We start from the raw sequence: 22678 nt of genomic DNA, 5'->3' as shown, positions 1-22678 counted from the left end.
AAAGACTCTTGAATATTCTATTATGTGCACATATTTCAAAAAATAAACTACTAATTAATCAGATGACATAATCATCATGAAAGGCCAGTGAGGAATCAACAAACTGGACAACATACTTTCTTCCCTTTTCCTCTCTTTCTGTTTTTCATTTTTCTTGAAATTTAAAACGAATTGGAGATGAGGACTTTGACCTTCTTGTTAGACCATTTTAGAATAATGTCCATTCACTCTTGTGAGAATAATTTTCTACATCCGTTCACACTGTCTAACACTTTCTCCTTATACCCCAAAGATGAGGTAGAAACTGCATGGACACCTACATGCTCCCTGTTCTAACCCAACATAGGATTAGTACTTAAATTTCAAATCCATGCTCTTTATCTTGCTGAGCTGAAGTTCCTACTGTCGTTTGGTTGATAAATTTAAGAGACTGATTTCACTGCTCTAATATCTTACCTCTAATGAAAAAAGAATGAACAAAAAAAGAGGTACCTTGACTAGTTGGGAATAGAATCCACATTCTTTAAATTTTGTCACCATTCTCATCCTTGTCTAGAGACTGGACGACTGATGGATGCCTTCCATGGAATGGTGATAATTTGAATTCCAGTAACACTGAAACTGGGTTTCAAATCACGAGCCCTGAAAAATTCCAACTTCAAGTCACTCTTTACAGCTCCAGACCTATGATAAATATCTAATGTAATTCATCAGACAAATGATAGCTGGTATTTTAACTCTTCCTGAAACCGTTTCTATTTCAGCAAAAACCTTTCTTCTTTTTTTAGACCTTTGTAATATTATGTATAATTGAAGTAATCACTGTTGTGTCATACTCAGTTTAAAAAATGGCCATTCAACAACGTATTCAAATATACACTTTTAAAATGATTATTATTGCTATTACTCATTTCTAGACATAATAAGATATTTCCTGGCTCTTTTTGACATTTCCACATAACAGAGCACTGGCTATGTTTTACTCTGGTTTATACACAGTGTCCCCTGTCTTCCCAGCTACACGTGTCAGTAACCCCACCTCCCTTTCCTTTACTTAAGCAGTTTTGATCTGGGCTTCTCTCTCTTCTGAAAGCAAGAGTCCCAGTAGCTCTAACCCTGTCTGTCCACCTCTGCAGGGCCAAGAGATAGACAGCCTCACACGGCTCTCCTTTGAGTTATTCTGTTAATTCAGCTCCTGATCACACATCCCTTCCCAATACAGGTGGGGGGGGGGGTGTTCTATATCTCATGTCAGCGCTTCTTCCCCTATACCTGCTCTGCCTCCAGGCCCCCAAGGTCTGCCTCAGGTCGCCCCTCCGTCACCGCCCCCGCAAACCCAGATGACACTGCAAGAGACAGAGATCACGTCCAGGAAGCTTAAGGGAAAAGATGAATACAAGGCATTATGGGTTGAATTATGTGCCCCCTCCCCCGCACTCCAACCAAAAGATGCATTCAAGTCTGAACCCTAGCACCTGTAAATGAACCTTATTTGGAAATAGGGTCTTGGCGGACATGGATCAAGTCAAGATGAGGTCATTAGGGTAGCCCTCCTCCGATATGACTGGTGTCCTTATAAAGAGAGAAGGAACTTCCCTGTGGTCCAGTGTTTAAGAATCTGCCTTCCCCAATTCAGGGAGTGTGGGTTCGGTCCCTGGTCAGGGAACTGACGTCACAGATGTCTCGGGGGCAAAAAAAAACAAAACGTAAAACAGAAGCCATATTGTAATAAATTCAATAAAGACTTTAAAAATGGTCCACATCAAAAAAAAAAAAATCTTTAAAAATAAATAAATAAATAGAGGAGAAGAGACAGACGGAAGGCAGTGTGAAGAGACACAGAGAGCATGTGCGTTACAGTAGACGCCAGACACAGCCCCATGCCAGGGACTGCCAGGGACAGCCACCCATCCCCTGGAGCCAGGAGAGGCGCCTGAACTGATTCCCTCCCTCAGAGACCTCGAAGAGAGCCAACCCAGCTGACACCTTGGCCTTGGGCTTCTGGCCTCCAGAACTCTGAAAGGCTACATTTCTGTTATTTTAAACCACTTAGTTTGTGGGCTTCCCTCATAGCTCAGTTGGTAAAGAATTCACCTGCAATGCAGGAGACCCTGGTTCAATTCCTGGGTTGGGAAGATCTGCTGGAGAAGGGATAGGCTACCCACTCCAGTATTCTTGGGCTTCCCTGGTGGCTCAGCTGGTAAAGAATCCACCTGCAATGTTGGGAGACCTGGGTTCGATCCCTGGGTTGGGGAAGATCCCCTGGAGAAGAGAAAGGCTTCCCACTCCAGTATTCTGGCCTGGAGAATTCCAGGGACTGTATAGCTCCTGGGGTCACAAAGAGTCAGACATGACTGAGCAACTTTCACTTTCAGTTTGTGGTCATTTGTTACAGCAGCCACAGGAAACTCATGCATAAGGACGCTGGGTTGTCTTTGAGTTCATCAAGGACAAGACTAGAGGAAGCCAGCCCCTTGTACCCTCCAGGCTTTGTCTCCAGCCCTTCCCCTCTATAGCTCACTTTCTTCTTCCCTCTCTCACGAGAGGCCTTCCAGAGGGGCAAGACTGCTCGGTCAGCTCAACTCCAAGCTTCATCTCTCATGACTTCTGCCTCTAGAGGCTCTTTGGGTCAAGAGCCCCCTTTGACAATTAGCTGTGGGCAGAGGCGGGAGGGCCACACTGCACAGAAGGACTATTGAGAAAAACGTGGCCAAAGACAGCTTCCAGGAGACAGGGACAATGCTCTGACTGAAGACTACAATTCTGCCTTCTAACCTCATATGCCTGCATGCATGCTCAGTCACTCAGTCCTGTCCGACTCTTTGTGACCCCATGGACTGTAGCCCGCCAGGCTCCCCTTGTCCATGGGATTTCTCAGGCAAGAATACTGGAGTGGATTGCCATTTCCTTCTCCAACCTCATATGCAATCTTTCCCCAAAGTTTCCTTCTTTCAGATTCTTCTCTCTGTCTCTGTCTGTCTCTCTCTGTCTCACACACACACACACACCTTACACAGCACACACACACACCTTTGAAATTTTCTGCTTTCTGAAGCATTGTTAGAGAGCAAACAACCTACCATACAACAGACAACCATGCAGTCTACTCCACAGAATGTGTTCAGCTAGTCGTAACTCCTATTATAACAACACACCACTCTACATGCTAAGAGTTTTATTGATAACTTATTGGTAATGCACATGGTAAAACTTCCTTGCAAGCTCATTATTCACAAAGGTATACAACAGATATTCCTCGGGTCACTACACTTTGACCTTGCAAATGTCTGCAATCTGTAGGTGGTCATACCTTGCCCCGTGCTCCTGGCTTCCGGTTCCTGTTTAAGCTAAACAGGACCTGAGGATTCCCTGGTGACTCCGCCTTGTTGCTATCAACTGGTGGTGCCCATTTATTGAGGCATAAAGTGAATGGAACTGACATGCTGGATTTGAGGCCCCAACTGACTCTGATGACATATAACCCTTGCCTTCCTAGAGGTAGCTGAGTGGAGAAAAGTGAATGGTTATAAGAGAATCCATTACCACTACTGACAAATTAACCTAAAACATGTTCTTCCTATAGTCATTCAGCAGCATCACCTTTGAAGACAGAGGACAATGCAGTGATGGATGGGCATCCTCCAATATCAGCTCTACTTCTTTATCTAATGAAGGACAAGCTCCAATATATTGAATTAATCATATGACACAATCAAATTTTCTATGAGCATTTTGGAGATCTTTCCTACCCATATTATTGATTACATCAATTGAGGTAGACTAGGTTATGCCGCAGTAATAAACACTCTCCGAAATCTCAACGACCGTAAACATCATTTTTCACCCTGCTCGTGACTATTATGGATTGGCTGGGACCCTGCTCCGTGTCGTCAGTATTCAGGGACACAGGTTGGCAGACACTCTACCATCTGGAACATCACAGACGCTATGGCAGAGGGAAGGGGGGTCGGCACATCATGCTTTAGCTCTTAAGGGACTCTGCCTAGACAAACACCAGGTCACATCTACTCACATCTGATTGGCCAAGGGAGCCACGTGACCATGCCAATCTTCAAGGGGTCGTGGAAGTACCATCTTAATGGCTGAAGAGTTCTAATGGTAATCTGCCTCTCTGGTGGCTAGTCAGCTCTGTTTTCTTCCTTTAGACAAAATTCACTTATTCCCTCCCCAAGAAGGACATAAAGATCCCTGCAGTCACTGATCCAGCACCTCTGGGTGATGTACGCTTGTCCCTTCATCCAAAGGTATATTAGGCTCTTCCAGCTGGTGTGAAAAAATATTGCCGACTTGGGACTTAAACAATAGAAGTTTATTTCACACAGCTATGAAGGAGAGCTGTGGTGTCAGCAGGGTTAGCTGCCCGAGACTGATCGTATCAGCTTAGGACCTCACTTAACCTTAATTCCCTCTTTTAAAGTTCCTATCTCTGAGTGGAGTCTCCTTGGGTGTTAAGGCTACAACATTTGATATAGGGGGACACAGCTCAGCCCGTGACAACAGGTGGTACACAGCAACTAAAGTGGTCCCGCATACGGCTTCTCTCTTTCTGGAGACTTACAAAACAAAAAGACACAGACACCCAATTTACAAAGAGGAAACAAGGAACAGACAATACCAACAAATATTTCTCTTTGGAAAGAAGGAAAATAGGAGATATATAACAGACAGTTGTCTTCACCAGTCCTGAAATCCCCTGGACAAATATTGGGTTGGCCAAAAGTTTTATTTTTTTGGCCAACCCAGTACTATGAGTCCCACCCTGGGGGTGGGGGACATCAGTCCCTGCATATGCTCCCTGCAAGAAGCCTCATTATCCCTCATCTTCCACAGGCCTTGGCTTCACACACGGGTCTTTGACCCATCTGAAGTAAGCATCAGGGAACATGCTCTGCTTGGGAGCCGTGTGGTTTACTCAGCCCACTTCCTGACCTAAACGTTTAGGGTCCAAGGGTCCTAAACAATTTTTATTTTAATCCAATTTTAATCTAGCCTGGTGATTCTTTTAGAAGTATACTTCTTGCCACAACTTCATCAGTCTTTTATCTATTTGATTCCAGAAAACTCCATGTGCCAACAGGTACAACCAGTTACTTTTAAGACCTGTCTTGGGACTTGCCTAGTACAGGGGGCATGGGTTTGATCCTTGGCTGGGGAATTAAGATCCCATATGGCATGGCCAAAATAAATAAATAAAAATAAATACTCTACAAGATGAAATAAACCTTGCAGAGATTTTAATAATGGTGTGATAGCCAAGGAAATATAATCGGTTGAATGGTTTTTAACAGTAGGCACAGAGGTCACGCCCTGGGCTGCAAGACTCAGATTTAATTCCTTTTTATTACTAAGAGGTTTTCTCGATTTTATCTTCTGCTGTTTGGATTCTAAAAATCAGTCAGCTTTTTCAATATTCCAAAGCCTCAAATCTTCCATGAACTCCTGCTTGGAATCCAGCTAATTCTTTTCTGACCTTGTTTCTTACAATACTTTGTCAAGTGCAACCAATGGAAACCATGTCAGTAATACAGCTGACCCTTGAACAACACACATTTGAACTGCGCAGGTCCGCTTATACTCAGGTATTTTTCAACAGTAAATGCTACAGTACTACACAATCCATGGTTGTCTAAGAGTCAACTGTATTGTCTTTCTGCATCTTTTTCTAGCTGTAAATTCATTAGGCATATAATCTGCCTTCCAAATAACTGTGGGCAACAGTTTCACCAAAATGTTTCCACCTGCATAACAAGGATTGTCATCTTTCCAGACGTTCTCACAGTTTCTTCACTGCCTACGACTTGTCCTTCAAGCCAATAACAAATTATCATTTTCCTGCTCTTAGCATCAAACTCCTGGTAGCAATTTCTGTTACAGTCAGAATAAGATAAACTATGCTACAGTAAGTAAAAGACCCACACTTTCACAGCTAGAAAATATAATTAGTTTTCTCATGTTACCTGTTCACTATGCATTGCCTTGGCCTGAGCACCGAAGAATTGATGCTTTTGAACTGTGGTGTTGGAGAAGACTCTTGAGAGTCCCTTAGACTGCAAGGAGATCCAACCAGTCCATTCTGAAGGAGATCAGCCCTGGGATTTCTTTGGAAGGAATAATGCTAAAGCTGAAACTCCAGTACTTTGGCCCCCTCATGTGAAGAGTTGACTCATTGGAAAAGACTCTGATGCTGGGAGGGATTGGGGGCAAGAGGAGAAGGGGACGACAGAGGATGAGATGGCTGGATGGCATCACTGACTTGATGGACATGAGTCTGAGTGAACTCCGGGAGTTGGTGATGGACAGGGAGGCCTGGCGTGCTGCGATTCATGGGGTCGCAAAGAGTCGGACACGACTGAGTGACTGATCTGATCTGATCTGATGCAATGGCCAGTAGGGGGTGCAGAGCAGACACTGCTCCATGTCATTTTTGCTAAGAGATAGGGTCTGACAATGGAGAGGAAATGGCAACCCACTCCAGTATCCTTGCCTAGAGAATCCCATGGACAGAGGAGCCTGGTGGGTGCTGTCCATAGGGTCGCACAGAATCAGACACGACTGAAGTGACTTAGCATGCATGCATGCATTGGAGAAGGAAATGGCAACCCATTCCAGTATTTTTGCCTGGAGAATCCCAGGGACAGAGGAGCCTGGTGGGCTGCCATCTATGGGGTCGCACAGAGTCGGACATGACTGAAGCGACTTAGTGGCAGCAGCAGCAGGGTCTGACAAACATAACACCATCTGGAACTGTTGTGGTAGAAATAAGTAAAAGCGAAAAAAGTGCTAGTCGCTCAGTCATGTCCGACCCTCTGGGACCACACAGGCTCCTCTGTCCATGGAATTCTCCAGGTAGGAATACCAGAGTGGGTTGTCATTTCCTACTCCAGGAGACCTTCCCAACCCAGGGATTAAACCTGTGTCTCCTGCATTGCAGGCAGATTCTTTACCATCTGAGCAACCAGGGGAGTGTAATAATTGATGCACTAAATCCTAATGATTCTGTCCATATTTTATTGACCACATTGAATCCCATGGCCATACCTAATTTAGAGGAGCTGGGGAATTCCAATCCTACTATGTGCCTGGAAAAGTGAAAGTTAGTTGCTCAGTCGTGTCCATCTCTTTGAGACCCCATGGACTGTAGCCCACCAGGCAACTCTGTCCATGGGACTCTCCAGGCAAGAATACTGGAGTGGGCTGCCATTCCCTTCTCCAGGGGATCTTCCCGACCCAGGGACTAAACCTGCGTCTCCTGTACTGCAGGCAGATTCTTTACCATCTGAGCCACCAGGGAAGAAGACTGTGAAAATAACAGTCAATAGCCCTTATGATTATCATACTCATTTTTTTAGATCAAGACACGTGAGAATAAGCTCGAATAAACTTTCCAAAAGACTGCACACAAAAAGAAGACACCAGGATTTCCGTGGTGGCACAGTAGATAAGAATCTGCATGCCAGTGCAGGGGTCCTGGGTTAGATCCCTGGTCAAGACAGGATTCCACATGCCACAGAACGACTGAGCCCATGAGCCATAATTCCTAAGCCTGCAGGTTACAACTACTGAGGCCCCGTGCGCCTAGAGCCTGTGCTCAACAAGAGGAGCCAGCACAATGAGAAGCCCACTCACCACAAGCAAGAGTAGCCCCTGCTCGCCTAGAGAAAGCCCATGCAAAGCAACGAGGACCCAGCACAGCCAAAACTTGAATAAATAAATATAAATTATATATTAAAAAAAGAAGACACCAGTCTTCCTCTGTGGTTCTATATGCAAGAGAATACCTTAGGCCATCTCCCAGTCTTTAAAATGTAGTTTCCACTGGATTTTAAGAGATGATACATGAAAAAAAAGAATTCCGTCTTCCAACAAAGTTGAAAAAAATGGATCGAAAGTTAAAATGGGTTTCTTCACTGCAGAACTTCTCAGGAGCACCTCATGGAATGAGAGGACCTTGAAACCCATTTGGAGAGAAAATGGCTTTCATTTCTAAGAATATAAGGCAGTAAGTGAATTATCTGGGTTGTGTTTAAGTTTTGTTTCTCAGGTGAATTTATTCTAGGCTTGGTTATTTTTTGAGGATATGAGCCATGGAATCCAAAAAAAAAAAATGACCTCCTACAGAAGGAGATCTCTGTGTTATGGAACCAGCTCTAGCATGTCAGAGCTTCGTGGTCTGTGTTTCCATGATTTTAGGAGGCTCCTGGCAGTTAACATAGGAAAATATTTTCATATATGTAGATAATTCTTCTAACACAGATTCTATTCTCTACTTCTATGCCTTAATCAGGAAAAGGGATGGAGTGGGTCTTCTCTTCTCAAGCTGCCCTTTTTTTGGAGTTCTTTTCCCATAAAGACTATCTTGTCATTCATATTCATGCCATTTACTCACCTAACAGCAGAAGAAAGCGTCCTCCAGATTCCATAAGGTCCATGGACCAGACCCAGACTCACTTGTGCCGCTTCACTGATTCCAGCCTGTTCCACACATCTTACCAACTGTCGCTAGGCATTTCTTTGCTTTAGACCACAGTGTAACTTCCAAGCCCTGGTTTTCTGTTTGGAGGACAAGGAGGCTGTGCACCTGTTTACATCATTACCATTGTGTTTACAACTGGTTTTTGTTACAGAATTGCTTTACAATGTTGTGTTAGTTTCTCCTGTACAAGGAAATGAATCAGCTATATGTACACATATATACCCTCCCCTTGAGACCTCCCTCCCACTCAGTCCCATCCCACGTGGTTACAACTTTAGAAATGCAAGACTGATTATTATCTCCAGACACTAAACTGCATTGTGAGCAATTTTATGTGTGACACACTCTCAAGAAGGAGTCTGCTCTCTTGTTGTTCTCTTGCCTTATTTACTTCAAGAAGAACACTGGGAGTCTGCTCAAGAAGGATGATGCTCCGTGGTTATATCTTCTCTGGGAGCTGCAAACAAGACACCATCAGCCTGCCAAGCATATGCAGGGCTGTTCCAATGTGAAAGAGAAGCTTCGCTGATCAGTGAACAGAACAAACCACAGCTGCTAGTTTAGCTCTGGCTTGAATCAGAAGATGCAACTTATCCCACCTCCAAGGGCTGATTAAAGCTCTGATTCACGCATGAACTACCCAGCCCATATGGGATGGGCCACTCAGCTCAAGCTAAAACTTTCTTAGAATTTTATAGAGTTCAGGAAGGCTTCCTTGGTGGCTCAGTGATAAAGAATCCACCTGTAATGCTGGAGACGAGGGTTCAGTCCCTGGGTCAGGAAGATCCCTTGGAGGAGGGCATGCCAACCCACTCCAGTACTCTTGCCTGGAAAACCCCATGGACTAAGGAGCCTGGTGGGCAATAGTCCACAAACTTTGGGTCACAAAGAGCGGGACTGAAGTGACTGAGCACTTATGCAGAGTTCAGGAAAACTGCTTCTGATAACAACCCATTGCTGTTTTCTGATCATTACTTGAATAATGCCATTTAAAGCCATACTCTTTTCATCATCACAGTATGACTTCAGCTCAGTTCAACTGCTGTCATGTCCAACTCTTTGCAACCCCACGGACTGCAGCATGCCAGATTTCCCTGTCCTTCACCAACTCCCAGAGTTTGCTCAAACTCATGTCCATTGAGTCAGTGATGCCATACAACCATCTCTTCCTTTGTTGTCCCCTTCTCCTCTTGCCTTCAAGACCCTGATGCTGGGAAAGACTGAAGGCAGTATGACTTGCTCAGAGGTAAAATTTGTAAAGCGCTGCTAAGTCATCCTCCCAGTCAGACTGCCTGTTCCATCTCCTTAAATGAAGTCTTAGTCTCTGGAAGTTCCCTGTCTGGGCATTAAAAAGCCCTCAGAACAACCGATTAAAATGTTTCCCAGACTTCCTCACTAGGGTACCCCTAATAGAAGATAAGGAAGGTATCTGGAAGGAAATGCAGGAGGCATTTCTGAAAGGGTGCCAAATTCCTTTGAAGAAGTCCCTGTTTTGTCTTTTAAATGTAAATAATTCCTGTGCTATACTCCACAGATATTTATCCTTAATATAATTGTAAATACAGACTGAAGTACTTACATCACTCATAGTTTGATAGGGGAAACAAACCACACCCATTATTTTAACTGAGAATTTAACATAAAAGCTTGATAACCAAGCACTGGTATGACCTAAAAAATGCAAATAGGGGACAGTGAGGTTCCCAGTCTAGTCAAAGCTATGGTTTTTCCAGTAGTCATGTATGGATGTGAGAGTTGGACTATAAAGAGAGCTGAGCACTGAAGACTTGATGCTTTTGAAATCTGGTGTTGGAGAAGACTCTTGAGAGTCCCTTGGACTGCAAGGAGATCAAACCAGTCCATCCTAAAGGAAATCAGTCCTGAATATTCATTGGAAGGGCTGAAACTCCAATCCTTTGGCCACCGGATGCGAAGAATTGACTCATTTGAAAAGACACTGATGCTGGGAAAGACTGAAGGCAGGAGGAGAAGGGGACGACAGAGGATGAGATGATTGGATGGCATCACTGACTCAATGGACATGAGTTTGAGCAAACTCCAGGAGTTGGTGATGGACAGGGAGGCCTGGCATGCTGCAGCCCATGGGGCTCCAAAGAGTCAGACACAACGGAGCTGAACTGAACTGAGGTTCCCAGAGGTTGTAATGCAGAAAGCAACTAAACACCCCAGGGCTGGGAAACAAAAGGAAGAGGTTGGGATCATTAAACCCTAGAAGCAGAGAAGCGAGTCCCACGGGGGATGAAGGTCTCTGGGGTGGAGACACGAACAGCAGTGTGGGTGTTTCTAAGGGGATCAGTGAAACAGGTTGTGTGCACGTGGGAAAAACTGCAGTTGTTATTACTGCAACATCGGATGCTGAGGGGTAAGGAACCATCAGCAGGCAGTCAGTCACTGGGAGGTCACTAACAGGAAAAAGCAGCAAGGAGGACCCTTCTTCCTCCTCCAGGCTAGCAGCCACCCTCTGGCACTCCCTTTTGGCAGTGCCTTAAAAGGAGCAGCTTGGAAACAGAGAGACTCAGGCTTCCCTTGTGGTTCAGCTGGTAAAGAATCTGCCTGCAATGTGGGAGACCTGGGTTCAATCCCTGGGTTGGGAAGATTCCCCTGGAGGAGGGAATGGCTACCCACTCCAGTATTCCGGCCTGGAGAATTCCATGGACTGTGTAGTGCATGGGGTCGCAAAGAGTCAGACACAACTGAGCAACTTTCACCCTGCAGACACTTAGCCCAACACCAGCACACTGACCACAGAAAGGTTGGGGGAGCTGAGAGACAACAGCTTCATCAACACAGTCTTTAATTTTTTTTCTCCAGTATCAGTTCTAGTTGAATTGATGCTCCAAGAAGATGTACCATATGGATTCATCCAATGGCTCTACATTGTTCAGTCACTCAGTTGTGTCTAACTCTTTGCAACTCCATGGACTGCAGCACGCCAATCTTCCCTGTCCTTCACCATCTCCAGAGTTTACTCAAACTCATGTCCATTGAATCAGTAATGTCAACCAACCATCTCATCCTCTGTCATCCCCTTCTCCTCCTGCCTTCAATCTTTCCCAGCACCAGGGTCTTTTCCAATGAGTTGGCTCTTTGCATCAGGTGGCCAAAGTATTGGAGCTTCAGCGTCAGCATCAGTCCTTTCAACGCATATTCAGGGTTGATTTTCTTTAGGATTGACCGGTTTGACCTCCTTGTAGTTCAAGGGACTCTCAAGAGCCTTTTAATTTCATGGCTCTACACACTTCAGAGAAAACATCTCCTGAAACAGTTCTGAGAAACATGAGAGGCTTCCCTGGTGGCTCAGATGGTAAAGAATCCACCTGCAATGCCAAAGACCTGGGTTCTATCCCTGAGTTGGGAAGATTCCCTAGAGGAGGACATGGCAACTCACTTCAGTATTCTTGCCTGGAGAATCCCCATGGACAGAGAGGCCTGGTGGGCTACAGCCCATGGTTGCAAACAGTCAGACACAACTGAGCCACTAAGCCCATACACTTCTGAAAAAACATCTTAGAGACTTGACAACACACCAGCATTGCTATGACCAATCTGGTGTGAATTAACTCATTTAGGAAGGTCCAAGGGCCCTGTGTTCCCACTCCAGTCCAGCCACTTCTCTGTGACCGGGGGCACACTTTCTCGGTTCTCTCTCATCTAACCTGAGGGTGTTTGATGAAATTTTCTTAAAGTCTGTTCCAATTTTATAATTACTGGAGATCGCTATGGAAAAGCTCATAAGCATGGTTTTTGTGAGAGCGGAGTCAAAAACAGTGAGATTTCTGAGATCCTGTGGACAAAGAGTGTCACCAGCCGTTTCAGTAAACAAAGGATATTGCAGTCATCAAGCCGTCAGTCACTGCAGCCGCCTGACGGTGCACCCTGAGGGGAATTCAGGATGGAGATAAACAGGATACTGACCACAGATACTGAATGTGCACATCAGAGGAGTAATCGCAATGAGCCAGACTCCTGCCTCTTCCCTTACGTAGAAAAGCACTAAAATTGTTAACTTGAGATATCCGGGTTTTGTGATTAGCAGCTATCTTTTGATGTTCTACGAGGGTTGTTTTTATTTTTTCCACCAAAACTGTGTATCCTGGCTCCTCCCTTTCCTCTTTGGAGCCATCCTCAGAGCTACCTGAGACACCACATTCCTGGCCACCGTCCTCAGTAATTTCCCAGATAAAACCTAACTGACAGCTTTTAGGCTGTGAATTTGTTTTCAGTCGACAGCACTCAGAAGTAACTTAGGGGTCCTGGGAGGAGGAGAACTTTGAAAAAAGGAGATGAGGCAGAAGGATGTGAAACAGGAATGAAAGAGTAATGAAGAGAAATCTGTAAGGATGTTGAGGGCAGAGCAGATGGAGCAGGAGTTGTTCAGTCACTAAGTCATGTCGGAATCTGCGACCCCATGGACTGCAGCACGCCAGGCTTCCCTGTCCTTCACTGTCTCCCAGAGCTTGCTCAAACGCACGTCCATTGAATCAACGATGCCATCCAACCATCTCATCTTCTGTCGTCCCCTTCTCCTCCTGCCTTCCATCTTTCCTGGCATCAGGATCTTTTCCAATGAGTCGACTCTTAGCATCAGGTGGCCAAAGTACTGGAGCTTCAGCTTCAGCATCAGTCGTTCCAATGAATATGCAGAGTTGACGATTGTTGGAGCAGGAGGGCACCTGATATCTCTGTGATTCTGATTACCTGCATTTTGCTCAGTGGCTCCTCTCAAGCTTTCCCGTGGTTTTGAAATGTAATCATTGTGAGCTCTACAATCCTGTGTGTCAGCAAGATAAAATGGGCACAAATCTCCGCTGGGGAAGGCAGCCTTTCTTCTGTGGTTGGGGATTAGAGTCCAAGGGTGGACACTTAACCGACTTCTCCTGTCGGGAACAGGAGCTCCACCCGTGGCAAATGGTCATGAGGAAAGAGGCTCGGCATACGCAAAGGCGGGATTGAGCCTCAGGAGTCCCCCTGGAAATTCTCAAGCATCTACCCCCAAAACCAGAGTCTGCCTACTTTCTGTTTTGTGCTCTCACCTTCACCTCTGACTTTATGGGGGGCTGTCCCCCACTACCTCTCTCTGAAAAAAGTTAACTTTTTACAGCTTCAGTTAATAATTCCTGGGTGTGACAGTATTTCAACCTACAAACTCCTTTGGAAGTCCTCTAGCCTGCCTGAATAGGTTTTTCCGGCCACATGTGATTGTTCAGAGCCTCCCAACTGTGAGAGGCATGAGATGTTCTAAACTGTCTACATACAGATTCCTTTGAGCAGTTAAAAGATTGATTAGAAATTGTATTGGTGAAGGGTTTTTCACTTGTTGGGCCAATGTTTGCTGCTAAGTTTCTATATCTCTTACCTGCTGTGTCCCTGGCAGTGTATTGATTAATATAATTGGTGTAAGTAGTAGCTTTAATGTTTGTAACCTGGGACCCTTGAGTTAATTCTTTTTCTTGTTGTAGCCCACCACACCTTTGCCCTATAGGAATGCAACTTTATCTAATGCTTTTGGAGGGTGGCACCTGACTAATCACCTTTAGAGAAAAATAAGTTTTCTGAAGAAAGGGTCTTAAAATGTTAACAGGCCTCCGGGCCAGAAGATCATGCAAATCACCTAAGCTTTTGCATATGATAAGTTTGCAGGAAGAAAGCCTGGCTTACTGCACGACTCTACCCCTTCCCCCATTATCCTCTATGCATAACTTAGGTATAAAAACTACTTTGGAAAATAAAGTGCGGGCCTTGTTCACCGAAACTTGGTCTCCCCATGTCGTTCTTTCTCTCACCTTCTGGCTGAATTATTCAGCCTCTTTTCTCCACTAAATTTTCTCACTGAGCTATCCTTATTTAACCACTCTTTATATCTTTAATTAACATTTAAATAAGTTGTTGTTTCCTGATCACCGATGCCGTCTCCCCTTCGAAACCCCTGACTCCACCGGGGCTGGACCCCGGCATTCTCCTCTCCACTTTTACAGTGGGGAAGGGAAGAGACCTGTATGTACTGCCATCTGCCACAGTGCGTTTCTTGACATCAAACTCCCTTCATAGAGATGAAATACCTTGTCCTTCTTGGCATGATGGCGGTATTTCAATGCATCGTATGTGTAATTCACTGCCTTGCAGAGGCAAGAACTGCTTCTGTTTGGGTCACAGAAAAAGCACTGAGTACCAAATATAGACAATGTTTGTGGCCAGACTTTGTGTGTGGTGTTGATGTCAACATGTTTACAATTCTTCCTATAATTCCCCAGTGAATCTGGTTACAAATCACTTGGTAATTAAATACCCTCTTCAAGATATCATGGCTGATTTAATGAGGGCCAAACCCATCATAATAGATTGTTAATCTGAGCTGGTGAGCTTTTTTTTTTTTTCCTTTGTTTCATTTTCAAAGATCTTTATTACAGTAAGATATTTGGTAATATTCTTTATTAGGCTGATAAGTTTTGAATTGCTTTTCACTTTATTATCACATTAGTTCCTTTTTAATGGTTTTGCTAGAACTCAGAAGTCTCCCGAGTTTTAATAACCTCTCCTTTTCAGTACTTATAGTCATGGAATTAATTGCATAAAATCATGATCCTTCACTGAATGTGTCACTGGGCCAAAATAAGAAAATGCAACAGGAAGAATTAGACCTTGCAGAGTGATTGACGATTCATCTCACTACAGATTTTTCACTTTGAGACTTTCATTTGCTTTGCTGTATGTTGCACGATTTCCTTTTTTTTCACCTCTAAGTATATCCTTCAGACTGAAGAGTACTTTAGAATTCTCTGAACTGGGGGGTAATACAGTTAAACTTTTTGTTGATGTTTTAAACATAGGAAAGGACACGTTTTTATTCACCTAAGAATATTTTCTTTGTAACTGGTTTTGTTTAAAGGAGAGACAATGATAAGGTGAATTATAAGAAATCATCAAATTAGCAATTAGAAAATTTTCTTAGGATCATATTTTCATGTTCATCTTCCTTGATTCATGATGGTACCAAATCTCTTAAAAACAACTGTTACTTAAAGTCTTAAGGTGAGATCACCCTTGTTAAATCACAATTAATTACTTAAAGAACAAAATGTCAGCTATAACAGACTTGGAAACAACAGAAATTTTAAATTGCTTTATCTTGAAGTGAAGTGAAGTGAAAGTTGCTCAGTCATGTCCAACTCTTTGTGACCCCATGGACTATACAATACTAGAATTCTCCAGGCCAGAATACTGGAGTGGGTAGCCTTTCCCTTCTCCAGAGGATCGTCCCAACCCAGGGATCGAACCCAGCTCTCCTGCATTGTAGGCAGATTCTTTTCTGCTCAGCCACCAGGAAAGCCCTAAACCTAAATATAGTATGTATGTAAAAATAAAACATATTTTATTTGCTTCTAAAGCATCGGGTAACCAAATGGCTTCACTGGTGAGTCTTATCAAATGTTTAAAGAAGAATTAATGTCAGTCCTTCACAAAATCTACCAAAAAAATAGAAGAGAAGGGAACATTTTCCAAACTCATTCTATGAGTTTAGCATTTCCATGGTACCAAAACCAGATAAAGACATCATAAGAAAAGAAAACCACAAATTATTCCTTATGGCTATAGGCATAAAACTCCTCAACAAAATACTAGGAAACGGAATCCAGGAACTAAAAACAAAGATCACAAGGTCACCTGAATAAAGAAAAACCATACGACAAAAGCTAGTATCTTTCATCATAATATTCATTAAACTAGGAATAGAAGGAAGCTTTCTCATCCTGACAAATGATATCTACCCAAAAAGCCCACAGATAAAAGCATAGTTAATGCTGAAAGACTGAAAGCCTTCCCCCCTAACACCAGGAACAACACAAGGACATCCACTCTCACCACTTCTCTTCAACATTGTACTGGACATTCTAACCAGGACAATTAGTCAAGAAAAAGAAATTGAAATATCCAGATTAGATGATATGATCTTGTACACAGAAAATCCTAAGGTATTCACAAGGACACAATCAGAGCTAACAGACAAGTTTAGAAAGGTTGCAAAGTACAAGATCAACTGCATTTCTATACACTAACAATGAACAATCTGAAAAGGAAATTAAGAAAACAATTCCATTTACAATAGCATAGAAAAGAAATATGGAGGAATACTCTTAAGAAGTGCAAGATTGAAACATGAAAAACTATAAAACATTGTTGAAAGAAGTTAAGATCTAAACCAGCACTGAGCCCACAGGTTCTCGAGCCCCCCATGCTACAACTAGGAAAAACCTGGGGGCTGCGAGGAAGAGCCCGCTCACCGCAAAGAGCCCACGAGCTGCAACTAAGATCCGACACAGCCAAATAGATAGTTTTTAGAAAAGAAGAGATAGTTCTCATGCTCCCTTCCCCTCCTTTTGTCCCTACACACCTGGAAAAAGGCAAGGCCATGTAGGCACACAATGAGGAGGTGGCCTCCTACAGAAGAGTCCTCAAAAAAAAAAAAAAAAAAAAAAAAACCAACAGTGAAAAGACAACCCACAGAATAGGAGAAAATAGTTACAGATTATACATCTGATAAAAGTCTAGTGCCTGCTTAGTCACTCAGTCGTGTCCGACTCTTTGCGACTCCATGGACTGTAGCCCGCCAGGCTCCTCTGTCCTTGGGATTCTCCAGGCAGAACACTGGAGTGGGTTGCCATTCCCTTCTCCAGGAATCTTCCCAATCCAGGGATCGAACCTGGGTCTCCCACACTGTGGGAGATTCTTTACCATCTGAGCCACCAGGGAATCAGCTATAACCCAATACAAAATAAAAAGGTTTTCTTTAATGTTAAAAAAAGAAATAATCAAAATAAAAAAGATTCTGCACATTAAAAATCCCAAAGAATCTACAAAGGAGCTATAACTAATAAGTGGGTTTAGCAAAGTCATGGTCAATATATATAAGTTGTACTTTTATGTACTAGTAATAAAAAAAAAATTGGAAACTGAGATCTTTAAAGCATTATTTACAATAGTACCCCAAAACATGAAATACTTAGGTACAAATCCAACAAGATCTGTGCAAGATCAGTACACCAGAAACTACAAAACACTGATGAAAAATGTAAACACTTAAGCAAATGTGAGACATACTGTGTTCATGAACTGGAAGACTCAATATTGTTAAGACATCAATTCTCCCAAATTAATCTATATATTTAATGAAAATTCCTTCAAAATCCCAGTAGACTTTTTTGTAGAAATTGACAAGCTGATTCTAAAATTTACACAAAAAGCCAAAGGAACCACATGGCCAAAACAATTTTTACGAAAAATAAAGTTGAACCTTATAAAGCTGAAGTCCTCAGGACTATATGAAATTAAAGAAAGGACAGATACATAAATCAGTGGAAGAAAATACACAGTCCAGAAGAGACTCACATATATTTTGTCTATTGATTTTCAACATAAATGCAATGACAATTCAAAAGAGAAAGAACAATTTTTTCAACAAACGCTGCTGGAATAATTGAATGGCCTAATGCAAAGAAGGGCTTCCCTGGTGGCTCAGACAGTAAAGAATCTGCATGCAATGTGGAAGACCTGGGGTCGATCCCTGCATTGGAAGATCTGTTGACGGAGGGCATGGCAACCCACTCCAGTATTCTTACCTGGAGAATTCCACGGACAGAAGAGCCTGGCAAGCTACAATCCATGGGGTCGCAAAGAGTCAGACAGGACTGAGCCACTGAGCTACTAACACACACACACACACACACACACACACACAAAGAAATGGGCTTCCCTGGTAGCTGGGATGGTAAAGAATCTGCCTGCAATGCAGGAGACTTGGGTTCAATCCCTGGGTTGAGAAGATACCCTGGAGAAGGGAATGGCTACGCATTCCAGTATTCTTTCTTGAGAATTCCATGCACAGAAGAGCACTGGCGGGCTTCAGTCCACGGGGTCACAAAGAGTTGGACATGACTGAGCAACTAACACTTTCACACTTTCACATGCAAAGAAACAAGCTTTAATCCATACCTTACTCCACAATATTTAACCCAGAATAAATCACAGACCTTAACATAAGACCTAAAACTCTAAAACATCTAAAAGCAAACATAGGAGGAAATCTTTGTGACTTTAGGAAAGATTTCTTAGATGTGACATGAAAGTACAACTCATAAAAGATTAAGTTGGACTTCACCAGAATTAAAAACTGCTTTGCAAAATATACTGCTAAGTGACGGAAAAAAGAAAAGCCACAGACTAGAAGAAAATATTGGCAAAACACACACATCTGATGAAACATGTCTCATATGTATTTGTATCCTAAATATATAAAGAACTATCAAAACTCAGTAATAAGTAAACAAACAACCCAATTTTAAAAACAGGCAAAATACCTGAATAGACACTTGATTAAAGAACTGATGTGTTATGGGTAGCAGCTAAGATTATGAAAAGATGCTCCCCATGACATCATTTAAAAAAATGCAAAATGATGCTCTAATAAGAAACCAATACAATATTACAAAGTAATTAGCCTCTAATTAAAATAAATAAATTTAATTAAAGAAAAAAAAAAAAGAAACCAGTACAAACTTATTTGAACAAGGGGAGAAAACTCAGATAACCAAGTGCTGATGAGGACGGCAAGCTACCAGAACTCTCCAAAGCTGCCAGTCGGAACACGGACAATATTAATATGCGCACAGTCTGGCAGTTTCTTAAAACATAACATACACCCAGCAATTCTATTTCTAGGTATTTACCCAACTTCAACAAACAGTTGTGTTCAAAAAAAAAACACTATGCAAATTTTTACACTGACTTTATTCATAATCACCAAGAACTGCAAAAAAAAAATCCAAATGTTTTTCTACTGGTGAATGATAAAATCAGGTGTATCCCATACAACAGACCCCTACTCAGCAATCAAGATTAATAAACACACAACACAGATGAATCTCAAATGCATAATGCTAAGTCAAAGTAGCCAGACTCGAAGGTTTACATTCTGTATGTGTTCAGTCGCTCAGTTGTATCCCACTCTTTATGGCCCCATGGACTGTAGCCCACCAGGCTCCTCTGTCCATGGGATTCTCAAGGCAAGGATACTGGAGTGGGTTGCCACTTCCTACTTCAGAGGATCTTCCCAACCCAGGTATCAAATCCACAGATGGAACCCACATCTCTTGTGTCTCCTGCATAGGCAGGTAGATTCTTTACCACTAGCACCACCTGAGAAGCCCTTACATCCTGTAAGGTTCCATCTACAGGATATTCTGGAAAATAGAGGGGCAGGAAATAGATGAGTGGCTGCCAGGGAGCGGAGGTTGGGAGAGGGTCTTACCACAGATGGGCACAAGGGAATTTTGTGGATAATGGGATTATTCTATATCTCATTGTGTGTAATTATGTGACCCGAATGTATTTGTCAAAACTAACAGCCCTGTAAACTAAAAAGGGTTTTCTTTTTCTGTAAATCATACTGCAAATTTTTATGCATATAACTTTAATATTTTACCATTAACACCTTGAAACATTAGGTCAAAACATTCTGAACAGTTCTTTTATATGGTATCATTACTGGCCTACCCTTGGAAGTTATTTCTATTTCCTTAGGCCAGAATATTGGTTTTTTCTGAACAAAGGATTGAAAACTGAAAGAAAAAAAAAAAAATCAAACCCACTTTGAAACTTTCTCCTGCTGTGGGGGAAAAATTGTAAATAGCAAATTGCCATCCTTCATCATTTCCCTCCATATACAAATCAAGCAGTAAGATCCTCTTCCTTGTCTTAATTCTAGCAATAGTTCATTTCTTCTGGGACAGAATTCATCATAGTCCATCTAAATTATTTGCACGTTTGCTTAGCAGTTTGTAGGATTTGACCAATAGTCATATGGATAATTTGAAATATTTGTTTGTTCCTATTACTCTAAACATAATCCACTGCATTCGGTATCAAAGTAATTCTTTATGCTTGAAAAAAAAAAATCAGAACTTTGTTTTAATGGAAACTCTTTTTAAATAGATTCAAAATCCATGTCTTAAAAAGCATCAGGTAAAAACCTTAAGAGACAATCACCAAACTACTGAAGACACAAAACACTGACCTGTGAACCAAACAGTGAAACAGAATAAAATGTAAATCCACTGCGTACTTATCTCAGAGAACTGCTGAGCACTCAGGCTTTTTTCCTTCTCTCTGCCTAACTACTAAGTGGGTGGAAATGTTTTCCTTTCATTTACTGGAAACAAAAGTGATGCTGCGTCAGCAGACAGGCTACGAAACAAAACGTGAAGAAACAAGATGACACCCAGTTAAATGAGAACAAAACAAAACAAGAGGCTTCGTCACAACGTGAATGTCAAGATCAAAAACTGTATTTGGAAACATTAAAATGTGGAAGGAAAAGACCCTTTCAAGAACAGAAAGAGGACACAGCAAATGCCAGGTTCCAAGATGCCAGAGCCAAGGCAAAAAGTAAGATGACGGTGATGGTCCAAGGGAAGAGATTAAAAAAAAAAATTATTACTTGGAATAGCACCACCTGGCAAGTCCACTACCCAGAAAGTGATTTATAAATTGTAAATACAAGCAGAATCCTGTGGTAAATGTGAAATCCATTGTTTTATTTTGGAATCCACCACTCCCCAAATACTTAAGATTTTTGCACTGAAATACTGTAAATGAAAAATTGTTCATAGGGGTAAAGCTTATCTCAATTAGCAATTATAGTAAGAAACATTTTTTCATTAGAAATTTCAAATTTAGACTCATTTAAATGGCAACCCACTCCAGTATTCTTGCCTGGAAAATCCCATGGACAGAGGAACCTAGTAGGCTGCAGTCCATGGGGTTGCAAAGAGTCTGACACGACTGAGTGACTTCACCTTCACTCTGGAAGAAATCAGCATTGTGAGAATTCTATAGTCACCAAACTATATACAGTTTATATATAAACGCACAAAGTTTTAAAAAACAGAATGGATAGCAAAATGTAATCCAACTTGGGCTTTTTTAATATACAGACAGCCAGGTGAGTTAACGGCTCTTAATGAACCCATGTTAGAATAAAATATTGTCCAGGATAAAATATTATCCCTGCGGATGTTGGAGAAATTGTGTACGACAGGAGAGAGATGGCGATCTCCTGGCAGTGTGCAGACATTAGTCCTGAAAAGGGGAGGAAGGTCGACTCTGGAAACTGTAGACTGACCAAGGCTGGACCTCAGGAAAGAGGTGGGTGGAGGTGTAGGTACCCCAGCAAAAAGGAAGCAGAGATTCCTGCCGCCTGTGAGTACACGGATGAATCCGGAGGACACCGTGTCAGCACAGAAAGACAGATACTGCATGTTTCCACTTTCGTAAGAAACTTAATAGAGGCAGACTCCCAGAGGCAGAGAGTAGAGAGGGGACTGCCAAGGGCTTGGTGGAGAGGTGAAGGCGAGACATATTCAATGGGTATAAAGTCTCAGTTGTATAGGATGAGTGAATTCTAGAAGTCTACTGCCCAAAACAGTGCCTAGGGTGAACAATTCAGTACTGTACACGTCAGTCTGTTAGAAGGGCAGACCTCAAGTGTTCTTCCCACCAAAACAACAACACAAAACACAGAAGAACCAGAGACAACCCTTGGAGGTGACGGATATGTTTATCACCTTGACTGTGGTGATGGTTCCACAGGTATATACACATGTCCAAACTGTATACGTCAAAATGTCCTGTGTTTTGCTGGGGTGGAGAGGGTTGAATATCAACTAGACCTCGGTTAACCTGTTTTTTCTTAAAGAAAAATGTGAGAAAGCACATAATAAAAAAATAAAAACAGGAGAGACTGCAGGAGACAGTGTGGATGGCTAGGAATGAACCTTGCCAGGGGAGTGAGTTTTCTTTCTTAACCAGGAAGCCAACACCACGGGGTGTGGGATAAAGGCAAACAGACCACTTCAGTAAGACGGCGGGGCGGGGGCCCAGCCTCCCCCGACACCTTCATTCACCCATTTATTCAACAAATACATATGGACCGACCACTGAAGACATGCCCAGACTGCCCTCCCAGCTGGGACACAGCGACAGAGCCCAGGTGGAAGTGACGCGGTTTCCGGAGGGGAGGTTTCAGGGTTCTGCCTCACTGGGAGGCTGTGCCTGCTCCCTTCACCCAGGGTGGATGCAAACACTGATGGCATGGCTGGCACAGCTGCCGGT

At 42.7% G+C, this 22678-nt stretch overlaps 1 protein-coding gene across 11 annotated transcripts in view; it reads right to left on the bottom strand.

The window, feature by feature from the left end:
* The window catches only part of ATPSCKMT (ATP synthase c subunit lysine N-methyltransferase), a 118359-nt gene that overhangs the window by 70493 nt on the left and 25188 nt on the right, over positions 1–22678 (bottom strand). The gene's annotated exons all lie outside the window — the stretch shown is intronic.

The sequence above is a fragment of the Bos mutus genome, chromosome 20 (genome assembly GCF_027580195.1).
Source record: "Bos mutus isolate GX-2022 chromosome 20, NWIPB_WYAK_1.1, whole genome shotgun sequence".
Classification (NCBI taxonomy): domain Eukaryota; kingdom Metazoa; phylum Chordata; class Mammalia; order Artiodactyla; family Bovidae; genus Bos; species Bos mutus.
Note: the sequence above shows the minus strand (reverse complement) of the source record. Positions and strands in the feature narration are given on the sequence as shown.